The following is a 6,028-nucleotide window of genomic DNA, read 5'->3' as shown; positions in this document are numbered from 1 at the left end:
TTAGCATGATTTTAAATTATCGGAACTCTACATACCTAGATTTTTGTGTTAAGTCTAAAATATTTTCCACTAATATAAGCTTTAATTATAAATCCAAAATTATGATTATAAAATGGCCAACAATTTAGTACTTTCTATGATAATAACCATGTATTCGTGAATATACTAACAACACTGAAAATAATAGGTGGGTATCAAGGCAGCGATCTGCATTCAATAAGACGTCGGCATCGTTGGCGGGTGCCCCGGGCTCCCCATATCCACCAGAACAAATTTATTTTTCTCCCAAGCACACTAGACGTCAACAAATAAGGTTATTTTTCAATATGGATGGTTTTATTCATTCTTTTACAACAGGTACAGGTAGTGAGCTCAATTCAACACTGTTTTAACTTTCTACAGTATTATTTTAGTAATAGTAAGTAGGTATAAATAATACAGATTCTATTTTAGCTTTGTAATCGCTTTGTAAGTCAAATTACTAAACGTTAATTTGTAGTTCTTATAATACTTGATATTCAGCTACATACAAATATCGTTAAGAAAAACAAAATATAGTAAGATTTATCAAGTAAACGAAACATCTATATATTTCGATATCCCTTGTAAGTACGTCCATACGTCTAATACACATATAAATATTGGTAACGTAAGTCGATTTGTAGACAGGGTATTGGAGGTCATTTCGGGCTGACAGCTGAGACGTAAAGAGGGGATTCTGAGATGATGTTAGGAGACTCCAGTTATAATAACCTCGCGCCGACGCCGCGCCTCGACGCCGCCGACCCACACTTATGTGTAGGATATCTTGACATTAAAGCTAATATCCACTTGGAAAAACCGAAATCACATTAAAGAAAAACCTATATAGGTATTTATATTATGTACAGTTTTGAACATACATATAAAATGATATGTAGACAACATGTTTGATGACTGTGGTGGGTGTAATTTATTAGGTTAATTATTTAGTCTATATCTACTGTCGCTTGCTCTCCATTACTAGTCGACGCTATTCTGCGTAATTAGAAAACTTGAACAATATTGCATGAGACTAATTTCAGACGTTAAGCAAATGTATTAGATTGTCAAACGGTATGCTTTTTACAAACTTTTAATCTTTAATTATTGTGGTAATATCACAAAGAATACTATTCGCAATACGTAAAGGGCAGCGAGGTCGTACTATAACAATATAACTAGTGCAATAAACAGGCGTAAGTGGCGTACATTACTTACAGCACCATACACTCGAGTAGACATTACACAAAAATATGACATAGGATGCCTATCAGCGAGAGAGCCCCGAAATCTTCAATATATTTTTACGGTACATGTATTGTGTGTGAATCCACATTCCACACAGTCCTTTTATACCCAATAATACCAACATAAAAACAGATTTTCTGTTAAATCCGAGAGAACAGTCGGAGTCCGAGAAAATATTATGAGTCCAGATAACAGTGTTTCCCTTGCACGTCTTTCCATTTACAGTATTCGAAGGAATTCCTATTAGTGAATGTTGTTTTCTTTCTGACGCTATCATAAAAAGCTCTCCGTTAAATGAACGGTTTCTCGGCCCTCGAAAACAAAACGTTGAACTTACAATGTTTCAAAAGACTATAAAAACAAACTCAACGCTTATATCGCTGAACGCAAGGAAACAATTAAAATCCTTTACACTGTAATAACGAAGGTAAATAAACTTAAATTATACAATTTTACGAGCGCGGAGGTGCCGTCGAGGCATACCTACAGATTTTAATTCTACTGATCACATTGTCGACGTCTTGGCTGCACAGAAACCAGTTTACTTAGCGACTCAAAGAATACATCTTACACAGACTCTAGTTAATATTACGACTGGAAGTTCCCACATTAATGTCTGTCTTCTGTTGTAGCTTTATAACTAGGGATGAATAATAAACCAAGTGTCTAGCTTAATGTACATCACTACAATTAGCTAATGTTGATCATTGCAATAACGATAATATCCGTACTATTGTACCTATGATAGTTTGATGAACTTTCGAGGTTGACACAACAAGAATTTGGAATACAATGTTGATTTAATACTTCAAACTTCCGCTACATCCATTGAACTAGTTAATAGTTTCATCTTATAGTTGAATATAAAATCCAAACGTAAATTATTATGGAAGTAAGTCGTGATTGTTTTAATTTGCCGACTTTGTTATGTAGTTTGGTAAGAGAAAAATGTAAGAAAATAAACACAGCACACTTCGGTTCTAAGATTCATTATAAATTAAATTCTGTCATTCATGACTCTCACTGCGGTCAATATATGGATTGCTATGTGATACGAGTATGAGTTGAGCGTCTCTCTCTTAAGGGCACTCAAAAACGTCAGTTCCAGTCACCGCCATTAACTAAAATAGATGCAGTCGTTAATTCGAGTGAGGAGCTTTTAGTCACCTTAAATACTTCCCACTTGGGTAAAGATGAACAAACTTTCTAATGTTGATCAATATAATATTTGTCATGTTTTGGTCGTATTATGTCGTCAGTTTTGTAGCAATAACATAAAGGTATACCGCAGTTTATCCAAAAGACCCTTAGTCGGTTTCTTACTTTGTTATTGTAACGTACACCACATTGACAAAGTTTGTTCGCGAACATCGATTCGATACGGTTATATAAACAGAAACTACTTCCACATTAAAGACGTAGGTGACCTGTGTGTGCAGAGCAATTCCATTCACTAACCTTCTCATTATTTACATCAAACACAGTGCTCGTAGATGAGCCCGGCCTAGCCGATATGTGAGCTCTATTTATAGTACTTACTTACGTGTACAATGTACCTACACGTACCTTCGCAAGCACACATTTTTTGCTTTATACAATTTGTAAAGTGAATCAGTAATGGAATCACAACGGTGTCTGTCAGTCAATGTTCGTGCTTGACGGCCTTTTTTATTTCTTTGACCCGTTTGCGGTATTCGTTGTATAACTTACTGTGGAGCGTAGGTAGTTGATTTTTACCAAGTAAGCGTATATAATATGATAAGTTGAAAGCTACTACCATATACTACAGACAATTGTTAGACGCGTCTTTGATATTGGATCGGAGCGTATTGTGTGGCTCGATCCGCATGTTTGACAAAAGGGCTGACAAGAAATTCCTTAGGTGTAAGAACGCGGTTCCGGTAACAAAATCACCACTGAAAAGTAATATGGATTCAGTAGAATTTAGCGTAATGTCCAGTAAACCGGTGGCCAGTTGCACCTGCGTTCTTGCACATTAATTACCGAGTGATGTCACGTGTATGTAAGTACCGTAGATTATTGGATTATTATAAGTCCCGTATATTTTTTTTACTTTCTCGTCGTTTCAAATCTCTGTATTGTTGGAGATTTAAAGCACAAGCACAAAAAGGAAAGAGTCCACCATCTGTGAACTACTACTTTTTATTTTGTGTAGAAGCTGAAATATTCTACCCGTTGTATCTTAGAGTTAAGTAGTGAGACTTATTTTAAATGAACAATACTAGTCCAGCCCTCGTAGATTTTTTTTACTTTAAAATATAGATTTAAAGAATAAACAAAAGTGCTTTAATTTTTAAAATATTAAAGTCAAAAATATCATTTCTATATTTTCCTTATATCTTTGTTTGACTCTACAGTGTAAATTTTTAATTTGGAAACCCTGCAGGAGCTCGCAAAATTAACCTACGATATTAAGTTCCAGGGAGCAAGGTAGACGTTTTTTTAAATATCATAGTTCTGAAACGTGAGGGAGTTAGACGTGTTAAGCACACAATACAATATTCTGCTTGTAAATTACTGTTAGCTAGGCTTACGGTGGATTAAGGTTAACTATACTCCAGAAACGAGCCTCCCTAATAGAGTTACTGTGTTTAGAAACAGCGGATAACAAGCAACGATGTTTGTTTGCTTCATATTCAATATCCTTGCACATACTTAGGTGTAGCTACGGTTCATTTTCTAGAAATATAGTAGGTAACTAGCGTAATCCTCTTATTTCTTGTGTCAAATTTATATACTTATACAAAAATTTGTTAGTATTATAGAAAGAAAAATAAATGACTTTAGAATTAATCCCTAACAAAGTCGGTGCCTTCTCCAATATTTTTTATGTATGTCTTGAACATGCGAATATGTTAACAAAAGCGATCTGTGGTGGAGTACGTAGCCAGGTACACGCTTCGGTACATCAAATAAACAGACGAAAAATCCTTCAAAAATGCTATTAGAATAACAATAGCATTCAGTTATAGAAGAAGAAGTATCAACATGTAAAATCTTTTGGAGGCAGTATTGAAAAGGGTGTGAAGCATTCATAAGCGTACACGTCAGTGAAGCGACCCAAACATCTTTCACCGTACTCTCAAGAGGCAGAGGTGCCCTCCGTGTCATACGCGTTACTCCCCGACGCGCCGCACCTTTCCGCCTTCCCTACAAGAATCGCTGAAACTCTTATATTTCTCGGAATATTTTCCTTTCTGTAATAAAACTTTACGTTTTACGACCTGACGTTACTCTTTATCCCAAAGTTTTAGATTGACCAGAAATCAGAATATAAAATATTTTGTGCTCGTTGCGTGAAAAAACTCTGTAATGTAACATAAAAATGAACATTTTAGATTTGCTAAAGGTTATTGTTTGCGGTTATGAATAAAAATTGTACGAAAGCGAGCAAGCCCCGAGTACGCGAGCATTAAATCATTCTCCAAAGCCATTTGGACACAAAGGATATGGTCAATAAACAAACAGGACTCGGCACTGATAGCCGCGATTGGAGCGAAGTAACTGGCCGCAAAATTTATATTTTACGCTATTTGGCTGGCACATTTTTCCAGATGTTCCATTAAAGGACTGGTATCTGCGGGGGCGCGTCCCAAATCCCGTTTCGTTGAAAACCTCACCTTCCCAACTTAATGCAGCTACTAATAAACTGGTCACGTCAACGTTATTTATTGTTATAGGAACAACAAAGAACAAGAAACTCGCGACAGTATGCTTATTTTATTCCTGCCCTTACCCCTTTTTGGTCGACGAATAAATTGAAACAAATTTGAAAGCACATTGATTATACCGAATCCTTTCATTCAGGCGAGGTATTCAGTTGACGACTATGGAGGAGTTATCTTAAATATTGTTCACTTAAATGTGCTAATCATGAATGTGGTAATTTAACAAGAGAAGGCAATAAAAATGACATTACCGATCGCTTTCTTTATGATTTACCTTTACCGTTCTCGCGTGATTTATATTGCCTCCACCCTCAGATGTGTATACTAGCGGTGATTACGTTTGTGATGTGTGCTTCGTTCCGAAATAATCATTCACACGCACTCACTAAATACAAAATAATATAAATTATACATACACTGAAACTACGAACGGCTTTAATATTAGGTGAAAAATGTATTGAATTGAATAATTATAATCTTGATTATATTTCATTCTTAACAATATTATTAGACACAAAATAAATTTTTAGTTACATACATATTTTATTGTTACAGTTGCTACTAAGAGCAAACATTTTAAATTAAACAAATGTGAAATATAAGGACATTAATAATTATCCTTAAATATATTTTGCTATAAACCACAAAGTAAACTTTAATAACAAAATATTATACATGCGAAGTATTTATAAAACATATTCCTCGAAGAAAATAAAAGGTCTGTGTTGTAACTTTGTTATCAATTTTTACACAAAGATCATGTAAGTTAACGTTGTAAGTCGAAGTTTACATGTAAAACAGAACGTTTTCGGTGGAGACATGACTCAAATAATGTAACGCTAAAAAGTCTTATTTTCGTGCTCAGTTGTCGCTTATCGCAGGTGGTAAAACATGCCTTTTAAACTTGCAAATTCAACTTTCCTCAACTCTTTATAAGTTAGATAAGTACGCAGTTGGTATCTACTTTTTATCGTTATTCTTATACCTCTTTGCTAATACAAGATTTCTTATTTTATACGATATTATACATAGTAATAAAATAATATCATAAATATCGATCTATACCTTAA

This window comes from Anticarsia gemmatalis, chromosome 3, assembly GCF_050436995.1.
Source record: "Anticarsia gemmatalis isolate Benzon Research Colony breed Stoneville strain chromosome 3, ilAntGemm2 primary, whole genome shotgun sequence".
Taxonomy (NCBI): Eukaryota; Metazoa; Arthropoda; class Insecta; order Lepidoptera; family Erebidae; genus Anticarsia; species Anticarsia gemmatalis.
The sequence above is the reverse complement of the archived record's forward strand: the minus strand, read 5'-3'. Positions refer to the sequence as shown.